Source organism: Phascolarctos cinereus, unplaced genomic scaffold (assembly GCF_003287225.1).
Source record: "Phascolarctos cinereus isolate Bilbo 61053 unplaced genomic scaffold, phaCin_HiC Scaffold_1;HRSCAF=81, whole genome shotgun sequence".
NCBI lineage: Eukaryota > Metazoa > Chordata > Mammalia > Diprotodontia > Phascolarctidae > Phascolarctos > Phascolarctos cinereus.
Genome location: NW_027555514.1, coordinates 274617920 through 274636396, shown reverse-complemented (window position 1 = coordinate 274636396; position 18477 = coordinate 274617920). Strand labels below are relative to the sequence as shown.

At 42.6% G+C, this 18477-nt stretch overlaps 1 long non-coding RNA gene across 1 annotated transcript in view; it reads right to left on the bottom strand.

The window, feature by feature from the left end:
* The window catches only part of LOC110205679 (uncharacterized), a 164148-nt gene that overhangs the window by 84988 nt on the left and 60683 nt on the right, over positions 1-18477 (bottom strand). The gene's annotated exons all lie outside the window — the stretch shown is intronic.

Sequence of the window (18477 nt, the reverse complement as noted above, 5' to 3'; positions counted from 1 at the left end):
CTCTTTGTAACTGGGGGCATAATCATGAGCCATTCATATATTTTATAACTACACCTCCAAGAGCAGAATTATTACCAATTTGGAGCCTTTAAAATTTGCTTCATCAGACCGTGAGTATAATGTAGCAACCCCTAGGGTTACAATAACATCAATAAATTCTCTCCTCTCTTAGATATGAGGCCCCAGCCAGAAGATGCTGTCAAAAAAAAAGACAAAAAAGCAAACAAACAAAAAACAAAAGTCGTTTAAATCTCCTTCCCTTGTTGATTTCCCCAATCACCTCTGTTAATACTGCATCCAAACAGTGGTACATACAATTTAACAACAAACCATGGCTTTAATAGAATAAGAATTTAGGTAAAATTTGTGTATGAAACTTCCATATATCCATTGTTTAGTCAGTTACTTCGAGAGACAACAAGGGAAGGGAAAGGAAGGGAAGGGAAGGGAAGGGAAAGCAGAGCCTTGAAGGACACACACATTAAGGTGTATACTATGGGACCATTACCAGGAAGAAGCAGTATTACAGAAATTGAGTCAGGATGATGTGTTAGAGAGAATGAGATGGTCAGTAGCATCAAGTCTATAGCTAGTCTCACCAGTGTGCTTTCACAAAGCGATGAGGATAGATCAATCTCAGTGTCAACCTCAACTCCTCCTTCCCGCTCACCCCACATATTCAAGCTATTGTCCTGTCTTCTTGTTTCTATCTTCCTAAGATTCCTTCTCTTTGTTTCCCTACTCCTATTCCTCTCCCACTAAATTCCCAAAGCCAGCCACTACCCACTCCCTCTTCCTATAAGCACAGACAGACTCCTGCACCATCTGAACCAGATGGTCCTTCCGCCATGGCAAAGGAAGGGAGTCAGATTTGTTCTGTGTTCTAGGAAACAATCAGTGTGACTCCATTTGACTTTGGCCTTCATCCCATGGCCTGGCACCAAACTGAGAATGAGCAGAGGAACAAAAACACAAGATGGGCTGCCCCCTCCTAATCAGAACCTTGCCTCCCAAGCCGGCCCGAGGGCCTCGAATGAAATAGTATATTTTGGCCTGCAGAGTGGAGGGGTGGTAGGGTATGTAACCAGTCCAGAAAGTCTTGCTCTGTCAGGGAGAAAGCAGCTGCCTGCCTAATGGAAAAAGAATGTGCTGTCATCTTTGATCAAGTCTGATGGCATCAATCCTTCCATCGCAGGTTCTGAGCTTCAGATGTTTATATCTGTCCTATTGACTTTTCCTTTGTAACACAGCATGTTTGCCAGTCCCATTGAATAACTGGCAGGTGCCAGTGCCTTGCAGATTTATATAAATATACATAAATGTACATATACACATATAGATGTAGATTGCACATAGATGTTTTATGCATGCATATAATCCATGTGAATGCATGTGTATCAACACTAATAGACAGATGTGTAGATGTGTATATGTGCCTATATATCACGCATTAATAGATATGTGTATATTATATATGTATATATAGATGTAGAGAGATGTGCATTGTTGTACGATATATATGTGTAATATATGTATGAATAGATGTGTGTAGGTTTATATATATGCACATTTGTAAATGTGTAGAAATTATACATGCACACACACACACACACACGCACATGCACATGCACACGCATACACAAATACATACACATTTTTCTCCAGTAGCAGTGAGGGAGTTGAAGAAGTTGGGGGTGGGGATGACATTTTGAGGTAATGACATTCCCGGGACATGCCCAGCATAAAAATAACATCTTAAAAACCATTATCTACATCTTGTAAGACTAAATTTGATTCCCCCTTCCAGCCTTCACAGTGACAGTCTTTCCGCTTAAAACCTCCAGACTCCCAGGCTCTGAGGTAGGAGACTTTAAAATCTCTACAGGGAAATTGAGGGATTTTTGAAATCCTGCCCAGACCAATAAACTCTCTTATGTTTGCAGAACTGTGATTTTGGAGCTGGGGTCTCCTGGCCTGGTCTAGTGTCCTTTAAAAGCAGTTTGTATTTCCTTTCTTCCCTCTCTCTGATTCTTACTCCCCCCAGTAGCAACTCCAGTTTTGCCTCAGTTTTCACACTGAAATTAAGGAGATACGTACATGTGCTGAGGATGAAGGGAACAAAGGGTAAAGAGAGTTTCAAGAAACATTATTTTCTTTTATAGAATCTGGGCTGGGTTTCCTTGATATGTATGGATGTGTGTGTGCAAGTGTGTGCATGTGTGTATACACGTGCATACACACATACATATACATATACATTCTGAACTCTACAAGCACCAACAAACACTAACATTTCCATATACAAAGAGAAGAGAAAAGAATTGTGTGTAAAACTACATGTTTCTATTTTGTATAATTTTTGAAGTAGATTTCAAGTCCATGCCTAAGTTTCAAAGCTGCCTTGCTTTCCTGAACCTCCTGATCTCTCCTGTGGATTGCTTTTAAATACTTCATTCAGTCACTTTATTTTTAATCAGGGCCTCTATGGGGCACCCTGATTCCATCTTCCCAAAGCAATCACCAAAGAAGAAGCAGGAAGAGGGCAAGGAGGACAAAGAAAACAAGGTTGATGATAAGATGGAGAGAAAAAGAAGGAGCAGAAGGGGGGGGGAGAAGAAGAGAAAGGAAAGGGAGAGGAGAAGGAAGAAAATAAGGAAAAAGAGGAAAAGGAAAAGAAGGAAAAGGAAGGTCTTTACATGTTTCTCATGTGGATGAATATGAAAAATGCAGAGAAACATGAGGAAGAGGATGAGATATTAATAGAGCACATTGAAAGGCAGCGCTGGTTCTTTTTGCAATGGGTGACAAAGAACTGGAAATGAAAGGGATGCCCATCATTGGGGAATGACTGAACAAGTTGTGATATATGATTGTGATAGAATCCTATTATTCTGTAAGAAATGATGAGCAGGATGCTCTCAGAAAAACCTGGAAAGACTTACATGAACTGATGCGGAGTCAAGTGAGCAGAACCAGGAGAACATTGTACAGAGTAACAGCAACATTGTAACAATGATCAACTGTGAAAGACTCAGCTACTCTGGTCAAGACAATGATTCAAGACAATTCAGAAGGATTCATGAAGAAAAATGCTATCCACCTTCAGAGAGAGAACTGATGAACTCTGAGTACAGATTGAAGCATAGTTTTTAAAACTTTCTTCATTTTTCTCGCTTTTTTTTTGCAATGTGGTTAACAGGGAAATATGTTTTGCATGACTTCACATGTGTAAGTGAAAAAAAGAAAAGCAATTCTGAAATCATGGGTCTAGATCAAAAAAAGATGGGAGTGGGGTGGGCAAGGGCAGGCACTGTAATGGGATCTAGGGATTCAAATACAAAAGTGAGACAGTTGTATTCCACACACATGAAAAGTGACCTTAGGCAAATAACTGCCTCTCAGTCCCCTGAGCACCCAAGTATAAGTTACAGACGGGCTGCCAATCTACATTTGTGAAGAGAGTTTACATGCCTGGAATTCTCATGCCAATAATATGCCAAGTCTGAGGCAGCATAGCACTTTAAGTGTTTTGCATCAGTTCATATAAGTATTCCCAGGTTTTTTTTAAATAATTTTTTTCAATTGCATGTTAAAAAACAATTTTAATAATTTTTAAAGCAAAACCTTATCTATTTCAATCCAATCCAATCCAAAAAGAATTATTTCATGTGATCATCATTACAACCCTGTAAAGTTGGTATTATTGCTATCATTCTCCCCATTTTGTGGAGGAGAAATTCTAGGCTCAAAAAATGGAAATGTCTTGCTTGTAGTCACCTACCTGGTGAGTGTCAGAAGCAGGATATGCGAGGCACTATGGGGAGTATTCAAACAAAATATAATGTGGTCACTTTCCCCAAGGATTTGCAATCTGCTCGATAAGACAAATAGCGTATGACCCTGAATAAAATCTCTCTTGTCTTTCAAGGTCCAGCTCAGGGCCCACCTCCTGTGTGAAGTCTGCCCTGATCTCATTTACCACTACTCCATCCTCCAAATTATCACTCCTTCCACACTTTTTTTGAGAACACTTCCTTAGTCTGGATCTCTTCTCTCTTTTGTCCCTAGCACATTATATCTTGTTTGCTCAGATGTAAACTGATCTCTCTTGGGGAAAAGGATCAAGAATGGTCCGCCTTCTTCTTTATAGCCCTGAAAACAAGGCTGTGGAGAGATCAGAGATCTTAGATGTAGAAGGGACCTCTGAAGCCACGTAGCCCCATGCCATCATTGTATGCATGAAGAAACTGAGGCTCAGTAAAATTAAGTAATTTGCCCAAGGTAGAATCATAGAACTAGGGCTGGAAGGGACCCCAGTGGCCATCTTGTACAACCTCTTCATTTTACAGATGGGGAAACTGAGGCCCAGAAGTTAGTGACTTAGGATCATCAAATCATAGGTATAAAATGAGAAAGAATCTATATCCATCTATAATCTATAATCAAATTATGGCTGAGAAAACTGAGTCCACCAAAGTTAATATTCCGCCTAAGGTTGCAAAAGTAAGATTTTAATCCAGCGCCTCTGATTATAGAGTCAGTTCTTCTTCAACTGCACTTTGACGGCAGAAGCTACATTGTTTTCCATCTCTGTGACCTTGTTATACAGCCCAGCACTTTGCACATAGTAGGCATTTTACTATACATTTGTTGAATGAATGAGTAAAATCCCAAACACTAGAATGTTTCCTGTGTTGCAGAATGGCATACTAGATAAAGAGATAGATGTAAAGCCAGGAAGACTTGTGATCAAATCCTGCACCCAACACTAGTTGTGTGACCCTGGACAAGTCACTTAATAACCTCTCAGCCTCAATTTCTTCATCTGTAAAAATTGGAGTAACACTAGTATCCATCTCACAGGGTTATTGGGAGGCTCAAAAGAGTGTGTGTGCTGTAGAGATGACATTATTGTTATTATTAATTGTTATTCAGCAGCAGGGAAGGTTCATATTAAAACAGAAAAAGGCAGCTGCATTAATGAGAACATCTGTTTAGAATGAAGGTCTCTTGGAGGTTATTCTCCCAGGTGAGTCAGTCCAGGTCAGCTTTGCCCCAGAGGGAGCTGATTTTTATCTTTTAAACTAAAATAAGACTGCTTTCCCCACAGGTCTCAATTTAATTTCAATAGGAATGTGCAGTCCCTTGAGGTACAGTTATTCCGAACAGATTGTCCCCCAACCCCTATGTCAGATGGCCTCAGTTCTCCCTCACACTGAAGGAAATGCAAAAGTTGGAATAATTTTATGGCTTTTCAACCATTCTTTTTTTGAATATTCTTTATTCTGAACTTAAACATCAGAAAAGAACATTTCCATAACACAGCAGAACACAAGAAGATTCTCATGAATCTACATTTTGTATTGCTGTTTTTAAAAACATTTATATCAAGTCCATGAGCATTTAGTAAGTGTTTAATATGCCAGGCAATGTGCTAACCTTGGGAACAAAAATACAAGCACAAAGAAAGACAGATCCTGCCCTCAAGAAGCTTAAATTCTAATGTAGGAAGAGAGCAGACAGCTATGCAGTGCAGTGGATAGAGCTCCAGGCCTGGAGTTAGGAGGATCTGAATTCAAACTTACTAGCTATGTGAGCCTGGGCAAGTTACTTAATCCTTTTTGCCTCAGTTTCCTCATCTGTCAAATGAGCTGGAGAAGGAAATGGAAAACCATTCCAGTATCTCTGCCAAGAAAACCCCAAATAGGGTCAGATACTACTGAAAATGACTGAGGAAGACAGCACTTAAAAGGAAGCTCAGGATGGGATGGGGGAAAAAAGGGGTAGAATGAATTTCCAGTGTGAGAAGTCTAGGAACAAAGTGTATTTCTAGGGTGAGGAGGAGTCCACAGGGGCAGAGTGAAGTGTGTAGGATGAAAAGGCTGCTGTAGTATGGTGGAGAAAGTCCAGAGAATATAGAGTAGAAGCCAGAAAGGAAGATATTCTATATGTTACTTTCAGAACTATCTTGCTTCTCTGTGTTTCCTTCTGAACTCCCTTCTCTCCTTTCCTGTGCGTTTAAAAAAATGTTTCAATGGCACTTTTCTTTTGGTATCATGATTGCTAACTTCCTTCCATTTTCCTCCAATTAAAAATTCAGGTAAAGAAAGGGGGAAAAAACTCTTGTAACAAATAAACACGGAGAAGCAAAATGAATCCATCCAGTGTCCATGTTTAAAAACATCTGTCTCTTTCTGCACCCGGTGCCTATCACTTCTCTCTCTAGAAGGGAACAAGATCACAGGTCCTCCACAGACACAGCTGGTCATTTGACTGCACTGATCAGAATTCTGAAGTCTTTCAAAGTTGCTCTTTTTTTTTCCTTTTTTTTTTTTTTTTGCTGAGGCAATCAAGGTTAACTGAGATGTCCAAGGTTAACACAGTAGTAAGTGTTAAGTGTCTGAGGCTGGATTTGAACTCAGCTCCTCCTGACTCCACACCCAGAGTTCTATTCACTTTGCCACCTAGCTGCTCCACAAAGTTGCTTTTCTTAACTTGTTTTCTTTCTTGATGTTACTGTCCTTGTATGAATTTTTCTCCTAGTTTGACTTACTTCACTCTACCTCTGTTCAAACTACCCAGGATTCTCTGGAATTGTTCTTTTGTCATTGCTTATAGAGCAATAATATTCTATTACATTCACAGGCCACAATGTGCTCAGTGATTTTCCTGGTTTTTAAGGACGTAATCAAAGGAAGCCAGTCACTTCCCCACTCCCACCGCCATTTTAACCCTCCCTACAGATTAGGAAATGTGTTTTGTCCTCTTAGGTATTATCCTCTCTCTTACCACTCTGCTGCTATGACCATTTGTTTCTCTGTAGAGTTTGATGTTAATGCATGTTTGTGTGTGCTTTCAATCCTCTTTTATCCATGTCAGAGAAGAAGGAGCCTCTCCTAATGTCCTTTCCTCTGCATTTGGATATTCTTGGCTCACAGCTCAATTATGAGAAATGCAAGTCCAGCCCCCTTCCTCCTGTCTACGTTATCATATTCCTCTCGCTCTTCCTTCTCTTCCTCCTTATCTATCTCTCGAAACAGAAACAATCCATACCTAGGACTTTGTTTTTTTTCTTATTTAATTCCCTCAATATCCTTCAACCAATGGCTCTTACTATGTGGTCTACAAGTCTTCTCCATCTGGATTGTCAGCTCCTTAAGGAATGATATGATGGCTTCCAGGATTGGTGGTCTTCGGATTGTTTACAAACCCAAAGACATGAGGTTGTCCCAACCCATTCATTAGAGAAACATTGAACATGCACCATTTTGTACCAGGTAGACATTCTACATTCTAGGCAAACTGGCCTTGCTATTCTCTAAACACAATATTCCATGGCCCATCTGCCTGGCCCCATGCTTGGGACATGCTCCTTTCTCACCTCTATCTCAGAGAATCTTTAGTATCCTTTAAGACAGTACTCATGGGGCAGCTAGGTGGCACAGTGGATAGAGCTCCAGCCCTGGAGTCAGGAGGACCTGAGTTCAAATTCAGCCTCAGACACTTGACACTTACTAGTTGTGTGACTCTGGGCAAGTCACTTAACCCTGATTGCCTCACCAAAAAATAATTAATTAATTAATTAATTAATTAATTAGTTGATACTCAAATGCCATCTACTGGAGGATCATAGATCTAAAACTGGAGGGGTCCTTATAGGTCACAAGTACAACCCCTTCAGTTTACAGATGAAAGAACTGAGGCCCCAAGGGCAAATGACTTGCCCAAGTTCACATAGGTAGTATCAGAAATGAACCCAGCTTTTCTGAGTCCAAAGCCAGTGGTGTTTCCACTGTACCATTGTTCATTTCCAATCCTGTGGTACCATTCCTATTCTCTAATTTAACAATCCCATCTGTCCATTCTTTCAGCAACCTGCATAGTAGCACCTCTAGGCATGGTGACTTGAAATCACTGAGTTCAACTAAGTGGTCACCCACCCTGCAGCTTTTCTGACAGCACATTAGCTCACAGGCATCCTTGAAGGTTGTAGAATCATAGATCTAGAGCCGGAAGGAACATCAGACACATGCTAGTCCAAATGTCCCATTTTACACATGAAGAAATCGAGGCCCAGAAATGTACAGGAACTTCCCCAAGGCCACACAGGGAGTACACAGCAGAAGGATGTGAGATCAAGTCGCCTGACTCCAAATGCACCATTCGTCCCACTGGATTACACGGTCACATTTGGTATTTATTTCCCCAGCACCAGATCCTTGATAAAGGTTTGTTGACTGAATGAATGATGAGGAGCTCGTGTTTTTCCCCTCATTTTCTTCTCCTCCTCTCCTTGTTCTACTCCCCAATCCAGACTAAGCTCAGAAATGGAATACAATTGATTCAAAGACCTTAATTAACTGCCACCAAATCCTGCCTAATTATTACCTATCACAGAACCTTATAGGGAGTATCACCAAAACCAAAGATCTAGTTTAGTATTTCTCTCCTCATCCCCATTAAGCCATACCATAGAGGAAGGGAAAAAAGCATATATTAAGTATCTAGGATGTGCCAGACATACTAGATATTAATATAGATGAAAATATGACTTATATAAATATATAAATAGATGAATATTACGTCATTTGATCCTTCCAACAACCAATGGGAGGTAGCAACTATTATTAACACTATTGGACAGTGGGGGAAATTGAGGCAAACAGAAGGTAAATGATTTGCCCAGGGTCACACAGCTAGTCAGGGTCTGAGACCACATTTGAACTCAAGGGCCCAAAGCTCTATCAACCACCTCACCCAGCTGCTAAATTAATCCTTCTTTAGAAAACGCTGGTGAATTCCCCAATAATTCACAAGGAAGGACTGGAGGTGAAAAGACAAATTGGGTTCTGAGACCGATGCACCTGCACCCCAGTGCTGTGGTATGTGGCCCCTGAGGAGAATTCGTCAAAAGTGTTTTATGAAAAATCCACTTTCACGCTCAACTTTATTAAATTCCCCTTCTGGAAATGACCTTTTTTTTAATCCATGAATACTGGAGCTCAGCCTGTATCGGCTTAAGTCCAAGTGAAATATAATGAAGAATATGGGCTACTCCAGGACCAGACACCCAGGTTGCATTAAATACGTAGATGTGTTCAGAACTAAGAACCGGTGAAGTCAGCCCCAAAATGGTGTTTGGAGAGGCCTGCCTACAGACACACTTAGGAGAGAATGGGGAATACAAACCCTGGCTCTCTTGTATGAAATTTCCTTGGGCTAGTTACAAATAGAAAATCCGTTGGAAATGCCAATTAGCCGGGCACTGCTCTTTCTAGGTTTTAATTCTTTTCCTCTTATCAGATTGACATCTTCCACTGTTTAATGGAACCCAATTTCTGGATCAGATATTCAGGGGCTGGAGGCATGAGAGAGAGAGAGACAGAGACAGAGAGACAGAGAGACAGAGAGAAAGACAGAGACAGAGACAAAGAGAGACAGAGAGACAGAGACAGAGAGAGAGACAGAGAGAGACAGAGAGAGAGAGACAGAGAAAGGCTGAATGTAATCATTTAATCATTTGCAGGACCTTGAAGGAAAAATTGACCTTCTCTGTCAAGGAGACGAAGACCATTTCTGCCCACCAGAAATAGTCATCTCAGGGGTCAGGGATGCGGAGGAAAAGATGATTGGGTTTGCCTTTCCTTTTGATCTTCCTTTGTAGCTTCTCAAGAAGGCATGGCAAAAGCAGAAGGGGACAGCAGAGGATGAGATGGACAGATAATATCATGGAAGCGTGAACAGACTTTGGGAGATAGTAGAGGATAGAAAGGCCTGGTGTACCATGGTCCATGGGGTCATGAAGAGTCAGACACAACTGAATGATTCAACAACAACAACAGGACGGCATTCTATAAAAAAGTCACGGGGGTGACTTGATTTGAAATCAGGAAGTCTTGAGTCTGCATCCTGTGTGACTCTAAATAAACCACTTCAGTCCTTTCAGCCTTAGTTTTAATATCTGTACAATGGGGATAATCATCACGTTTACCTCTGTGAGTCACACAGCTAGTAAGTGTCAAGTGTCTGAGGCCATATTTGAACTCAGGTCCTCCTGATTCCAGGGTGGGGCCTCTATCCAATGCACCACTGAACTGCCTCAAATTTTGCCTATTCTTGATACGGGTCTTCCCCATATGGGCTGTTCTCTGGAGGAGGGATTCTTAGCATCCATGATCTCAAAAACATTTTTTTGGAAATTATATTTCAGTAGAATTAGTTTCAATTGTAATCCTGCGTGTTTTATTTTATGCATTTAAAAACAACATTCTGAGAAAAGTGTCAGACTGACAAAGAAGTCTGGGACACAAACAAGATTAAGAACCCTACCATTTATCTGAAAGTGTTGGACAGCTCCTGCTTAGGGCTGTACACTGGGGAGTCCACCTACATCTCCTATGTGCAAAAGGTGGTCAGGATGCATGGTCTCTGCAAGATCTCAGCTATTCTTTGGAACTAACTTATAAACCAACAGATTACCATGTCTTGTTGGTAAGAGATGGCTAGCCAACAGTCTTCCATCAAGAATTTTCTAGGGAAAAAAATAAAAATTTAAAAAAAAAAAGAATTTTCTGGGGATACTAAGACTTGGTAGCAGAACTTTGCTCACTGGTTAGAGTTCCTGACCATTATGCCCTTCTGTGTGACCAGCTAAGCAGAGGCCATAGCTGGGATAATTGACCTACTTCAACTGCTCTCTCAGGTAAGTGACCAGCTTCTTCATGAGTCATATCCCCCCCACCCCCCATCTTCAGACACTCCAAAGTATAGGCAGGAGACAGCTGTGGCTCCAGACCAAACATAGGTGTGGTATGAAGGCTGTGGTGCCATTCTTGGAGGTGATGTAGGCATGCACTAGGAAGGCCACATGCTGCCTCCACTGAGTGTTCATGGGATCCCAAGTTCCTAAGTGCAGGACAAGGCGGTCTTGGAGACCTCCTTCAGCTCTAGATCTATGACCCTGGGTTCAAGGCTTGATTCACTGTGTAAGTCTGGGCACATCAATTAACCTATTTAAACCTCTGTTTTCCTAATCTGTATGATAGGGAGGCTTAAGAGAAAGAAATATGGCTATTTTTTTAAAGTCATGGGTTCTTGAGGCACAGAAGTAACTGACTATGGGCTATTCTTTGGTGCCTTGGTTGCATTGTTTTTAAAATGGGGGAAATAATATTTGAGAGTCATAGAGAGCTGGCCTTAGAGTGAGGAAGTCGCTAGTGACCCTAAGTAAGTCACTTGCCCTCTCTATAAAAAGAGGGTGATGCTAGCACCAACTTCACCAGGTTTTTGTGACCAAGTGAGATGATATATGTAAAGCACTTGTATTAACTGTTATTATTATTATTATTAGCAATAATAATAATAAAAGTAAATAAATAATGAACTGTTTGATATATTCCAGGCAGCTGAGATCAATCAGTAAGCATTTATCAAGCACTCATTATGTGCCAGGAAGATAGAAGGTGAAGTGTTTCTGTGTCTAGAGAATTCGAAAGAAAACCCTTAGAACATTGCTTTCAAGAGAGGAGGAAGAATTCCATTTTCTACTTTTGCTTTAAGCTTTTGCAATCATTGGGGAAATGCGGCTTGACCTCTTGCTTCTCGTTGCCTGGGCTGCCAGACACACAGCTCCCCTGGGAAGTCTGAAGAAGGAAACAGAAGGCCATGCCTGGGGTCAGAGGCCATGGGCAAAGCCAGCAGAGACTGCAACATTCCATCAGAGACCTGGCTCCTTGAACCTCAGGCACAGCTGGTGACTACTGCAGGCCCAGGATTCTCACCTGCAGTCCCTGCCCTCTGTCCCTTACCCCTGACCCAAAATGTCTCAATGGGCTGGCTCAGAATGTTTCCTTCTGGAGAGAAATAGAGGCCAGCCTGTGCCTGCAGAGACCCTAAGTGGGGCAGCTTGGCTTCCAGTCACCCCAGGAGGCATGAGGTGTCATTAGAAGAGCTAACACCTAGTTCAGAATCTTGGACAAGCCAAGATTTGCCTGTGACATGAACAGCCCTCCCATAGGAATCACAGCAAATGGGGGGCTGACAGTGAAAGGCCCTGCTACATGTTTTAAGCTGCCCTTCTCCTGCTATTCCAATGAAAATACCCAGAGTCCTTTCAAGGCCAAAGGTACCATAGGCACATTGCTAACACAGAGCAGGGGAGGGCGTTCTCTTCCCTCCAAGACAAGTGTAGAAAATCACGTGATGTTATTGAAAAGGGAAAACCCATCAGCCTGTGCAAGGATGGTCCTCTAAAATTCCTGTTTCCCAAAGTCCAAGCCAGAGAGCCCACCTCCTGTTCTGCAAGGGTTACTAAGGTCAAAAAGCAAGTAGAATTTTAGAACAGGGAATGTCAGAGTTGAGAGGGAACTCAGAACAGAGAATATCAGAGCTGGGAGGGCCCTTAGAACAGGGAATGTCAGAACTGGGATGGACCTTAGAACAGAGAATGTCAGAACTGGGAGGGGCCTTAGAACTGAGAATGTCAGAGCTAGGAGGGACCTTAGAACAGGGAATGTCAGAGCTGTGAGGGGCCTTAGAACAGGGAATGTCAGAAGTGGGAGGGACCTTGAACAGGGAATGTCAGAACTGGGAGAGAATTTAGATCATAGAATGTTAGAGCCAGAAGAGAACTTTAGAAGTCATTCAGTCCATTCCCTTCATTTGAAAGATAGAGAAACCGAGGCATTGGGAGGTTTGTGACCTGTCCAAGGTAGCAGCAGCTAGTTGCCAGGATAGAAGAGGTAGCATTGTGTGTAAAATGAAAAACCCTGGCCTTGGTGTGAGGAGAACAGTATCCAAGCCTGGGCTCTCTCCACTACACCACTCCGTGTCTTCAGTCCTTCCTCCTCACAGTCAATGGCAACCACTAAGCTGGACCATAAGTGGTGTGAGACTGGGCCTTTGCCCCAGGTGCTGACATGTGGCAAGGGCAGACTGAGCCTGCATCCTGCCCAGGAAGGCATCTACCTGCTTCCACCCACAATCAGAGAGTGCCTCACCTCTGGGAATGGTCTGCTGCCCCCTAGCACAAAGCATCATAGATACTCTCTGGGCCACCACACCCCACTCCCCCAGTAGGACTGTCCACTCAGCCTCCAGCCTCCTTCCCTGAATGGAATTTGCTCCAGGTGCACAGAGTTCTGGCCAGTGACAGCTCTGCCTCTCCATGCTAACTAAAAACAGTAGGTGAGAAGGCTTTAATTTCTTATCACCCACTTGGGTCTGCCTGGAGCTAATCAATCATGGTGACAGATCCTTGGCCATCAGAAGGAGATTTTTTGATTTCTTTTCCCCTTTTGGAATGCCACTCACTTAATCTGCCTGAAGCCAGACTTCATTTCAGAGTACCAGGATGAAGCCTCAAAGATGATGATAAATGCCTTTTGGAAAGGAGCACCATTTTGATAAAGCCCCCTCCTGGCTGGACCTGGAGGGGAGAGTAGAGACAGAGGCCAGGCATATTTTCCCAATCAGCTTCTACAAGAACCAGCTTTATGTCTGGGCTCCCAGTCAACTAACCTGGAGAGGCCTTTTCAAGTTTAAAATCCAAATAACCTGCCTTCATCTTGGGGTTTTTCATGAATAATTACTGACTCCCCACCCCCTTGCATTTCAGCCTCCTGACAAAGCACTGGATGCATTTCATTATACCTGACTCTGATTCCCAAACATCCCCCTGTAGTTCAGAGGCTAGGGGTCTAAGCTGCCACCAACGTTACCCCAAGGAGCCAGATTTACCTGCACTCTGGAGCTCTCTGAGGAAACTTGGTGATTGGCTGTGCTGATGCTATCACCAATTACCATGCAGCTATTACCAACAGCTGGTCCTCATCCCTCACCCCCCCACACACACACACACAAAAGGAGGAAGAGGCCAAGCTATGAAGAGTTTTAAAAGACAAATAGGAGATTTTATTATTGAACTGGGGGGAGATGACATGGTTAAACACAACATTTAATAAGATTCATTTGACAGGTGAGTGGAGGATAGCTTGGAGTGGAGAGTAAAGAGACCCACCAGTAGGCTATTGCAATATCTACATATGAGGTGATGAGGGTCTGCACCAGGGTGATGTCAGTGCCAGAGGAGAGAAGTACAGTGCCTGGCACATAGTAGGTGTTTAATACATGTTTATTGGTTGATTGAAGGGGTCATATTTAAGAGTTTTGCAAAGGGAGAAATAACAGGCAATTGATTGGGTATAGGGGGGATGGTGAGAGAGTAAGGAGTCAAGGATGACACTTAGGTTGCAATCCTTGGGGGACTGGAAAGATGGTGGCTCCCTAAAGACTAATAGATAAGTTTGGAGATGGGGAAGAGATGGAACTTAGTTTTTGACATACTGGGTTAAGATGTATGAGACATCCAGTTTGAGATGTCCAATAGACAGCTAGAGATGTGACTGGAGGAGAGGTGAGAGGTTAGGGCTGGTCAAATAAATCTAAGAATTGTCTGCATAGATGATAATTGCATCCATGGGGGCTGATGAGATCACAAATAAAATGGCACAGAAGACAAGAGAAGAGGGCACAAAGCTTTGGAGGACACCAATGGTTAGCAGGCAAGAGCTGGACATGATAGAGTCAGCAGCATGTAGAGTTAGAGTCAGAGGCATTTAGGGTTAGGGTTGGAGGGTTAGTGTTAGAGTCCGAGTTGGAACCCTAACCCTAACCATCCAGTAAAGGAGACGGAGCTGAGGAGTGGGCAGACAGGTAGAGGAGAATCAGAAGACAGTAAAGTCACAAAAACCTAGAGAAAGAAGAGTATCAAAGAGAAGAGATGATTTTTTTTTTTGCTTTTTGGTGAGGCCATCGGAGTTAAGTGACTTGCCCAGGGTCACACAGCTAGTAAATGTTAAGTGTCTGAGGCTAGATTTGAACTCAGGTCCTCTTGACTCCAAGGCCAGAGCTCTATTCACTTCACCACCTAACTGCCCCAAGAAGAGGATGATTGACAGTATCAAAGGCTTCAGGGAAGTTAAGTGGGATGAAGATTAAGAAAAGTCCTTTAAGAGGCCATTGGTAACTTTGGAAAGAGCACTCCTGAACTGTCATATCCATTAATAATCAATCTATTATTCAATCATGTATTCTCAGTCTGATGGCTTATATGTGTAAATATTCTCTTTAGAAGGTAATACCACATGCAGAAAATATAATTTAAAAATAAAACAGCCTTGGGAACTTAAGAGCAGACAAAAACACAATCTTCCCCTTCACCCCATGCATCAGTTCTAGCAGTGCTTCTAATGGAGACAGTTCAGTTCAGTAAACAAATTGTTGACTTAGCAACTAAATTATCAAACACACACACACACACACACACACACACACACACACACACACAGCCTGCTCATTTAACAAAAATCACTGATGGCCATTAACTTGGCTGATTTTATTAAAAATATGGCACATGCTCATTGATCTTTCTAGACAAGCTCTTCCTCATTTCTGTCCACTCAAGTCCCAGTCTGATGCACATTGTGGTGTGCATCTGATTCGGCATTCTGGAAGGCTTCCCAAGCAGATGAACCTGCATTAAGGGCTTCTAAGTCCCCGAGGAATAGGCTGTCTGTGTGTTATCAAAGGTCCAGTCTGGCTCGCTCAGACTGGCAGCTGGTGGTGAATTTTTCATCTGTAGAAACTAAGACTGACTATCTACTATGGGGAGGGGGGGAGTCTACAGTGGAGGGAGCCCCCACACAGATGGATGTCATAGATCTTTGAAGTGCCGATAGAAGGCAAGTTGAGCTTGAGATAATGTTGCGTGTCCAGCAGATGTAGCCCCCTATCTTTCCTCCTGGCTGCTTCCCACCATCTCAGCAGCCCAGACGCAGCCAAAAGAATGTACCAGAACAAGTGATGTATGCAGTCCTTGACCTCTCAAAAGCCCCAGGCTCACATGGTTTTATTTCAAGGGCTTCCGTAGATTCACCAGAGCCAGTTTTGGGAAAGGGATATGTAATGGGTTTACCTAATCCCAGGGATATTCTTGGCTTGCCACAGTAGAGACCACAGACTCTATTACTCAGTAAAGGGTCAGCTATAAGGTCATCTCCAAATCACGCCAGCCTGGTTTTCTTGAGCCAATCAATAAATAAGCATTTATTTAGTATTTATTGTGTGCCAGGAATGGTGTTAAGCCTGAAGATACAAAGAAAAGCAAAAACAAGCCAGTCTGCCCTCAAGGAGCTCACCTTCTAATGGTGGAGATAAAATTCAAATCTAATTTACTTAGGTCTCCTGGGGAAAAGTTAAAGGAATTTAGATTATTTTAAGACTGAATACTACAAATAATGTATTTCTCATCAGTTCTACCCCACCAATAATCAATAAACATTTATTAAGCACCTAAATATTTATTAAGAGATAATTAGTGATAATTGGTATCAGGAATTCTTGAATCAGTGAACTCCTGTTAATGCAAATTGACAGCAGCTCTGGGCAAGTATATGCAATGTAACAGGCAGGACCTGAACCCAGGACTTCCACTGTTTCCGGCAGGCTCTCTAGCCACTATGCCAGGACTTCTTCACCTTGGCCTTGAGACAAACAGAACCAGACAGTACCTCTCCTCAATATAGCTTGTCCATGTCCCCTTCTCTCTGCTCTTACAGCCACAATCTAGTTGAAGGTCTCATTACCACCTCTCCTGCAGACATTTTCCATTACTATGCAGGCTGCTTCTTCTCCTGCGCAGTCTCCCCTTTCTCAGATCCACCCTCAGATCAGCTGCCAAAGTTATCTTCCTAAGGCACAGAAATGATTAAGTGACTTTCCAACTCAGCCCTTTAGTGAGTGCCTCTTGATGGTGCCTCTAGGTGGCGCCATAGTGCACAGAGTGACGGGCTTGGAGTCAGTAATACTCATCTTTCTGAGTTCGAATCTGGCCTCAGACACTTATTACCTGTTACTCTGGGCAAGTCACTTAACCTTGTTTGCCTCAGTAAAATGAACTGGAGAAGGAAATGGCAAACCACTCCAGTAGCTTTGCCAAGAAAACTCCAAATGGGGTCGTGATGAGTCTGAAATGACTGAACAATAACAATGTAATGTATGGAACTGTCCGTTATCACTATTAGCTTTATTTCCATTACCAAATCCAACCTTTCATGGAGAGCACCCACTTCTTCGATGTTATGTCACCCTATGCCTTTCTATACAACCCACATTTCCCACACTTGGCATTTCATTTTCACAGATGCACTAACTGTGCCCCACGTCTGGAAGGTATTCTCCCATTACCCCCATCTCTTAGAACTTCAACCTTCTTTTTTAAATTTTTAAAAATTTTTTATTTTTTTAATCTGTTTTGAACTTCTACCTTCTTACAAGACTCAAACTTAGATGGCTCTTTACTGTGACAAGTATCACCTTCAGTATTCCCTTCATCCAATGTCTTTCCCTCCAAGCATCTCTCCTTCCAAACTTCCATATTACTGTCAAGGGTACCACCATCCTCCTAGTCCCCCAGGCTCAAATCCTAAATGTCATTGACTTCTCCTTTTTCCTCATCCCACCATATAAGAATAATAACTAACATTTATATAGTACCTACTGTGTGCTAAGTGATTTACAAATATTTATCTCATTTGACCCTTACAGTAACCCTGGGAGGAAGGTGCTATTCTTAGCTCCATTTTACAGATAAGGAAACTGAGGCAAATGGAGTGACTTGTCCACGGTCACACAGTTAGGAAGCATCTGAGACTGGATTTGGACTCGGGTTTTTCTGGCTGCAGGTCCAACGCTCTATCTACTGTACAACCTCGCTGCTCCATTTAATCTTCTGCTGAATGTATCACATCTCCCTTTTTTTTCTTCTGGCACTTCCACCACCCTGATATAAGCCCTCATCTCCTCATGCCTGGACCATTGCAATAGACTGCTCTTGGTCCCCATTCAGTCCACCCCCCAGTGATCTTCCTAAATCATAAGTCTAACTATGTCATCCTTGTCCTCAACTCCAGTGGCTTTGCATCACCTCCAGGATCTAATAGAAAATCCTGTTTGGCTTGTAAAGTCCTCCACAACCTGTCCCCTTCCTGTCTTTCCAGTCTTCCTATACCTTATTCCCCCTCCATGGACTTTACAGATCAGTGAAGCTGGCCTGGGGCTGTTACCCGAACAAGACACTCCCTCTCCTGATTCTCTCCCCCATTTCTCCACCTCCTGGCTTCATTCAAGTGTCAGCTAAGGTCCCGCCTTCCATGGGAAGCCTTTCCCAATGTCCCTTAATGCTGGTGTATTCCCTCTGTTGATTTTCTCCAATTATCCTGTCTATATTTTGTTAGTATTTGGTTGCTGTATGCTGTCACTCTCATTAGACAATAAGCAGCTGGAGAGCAGGGATTATCTTTTTTTTTTCTTTTTGGTGAGGTGATTGGGATTAAGTGATTTGCCCAGGGTCACATGGCTAGTAAGTGTCAAGTATCTGAGGCTGCATTTGAACTCAGATCCTCTCAACTCCAAGGCAGG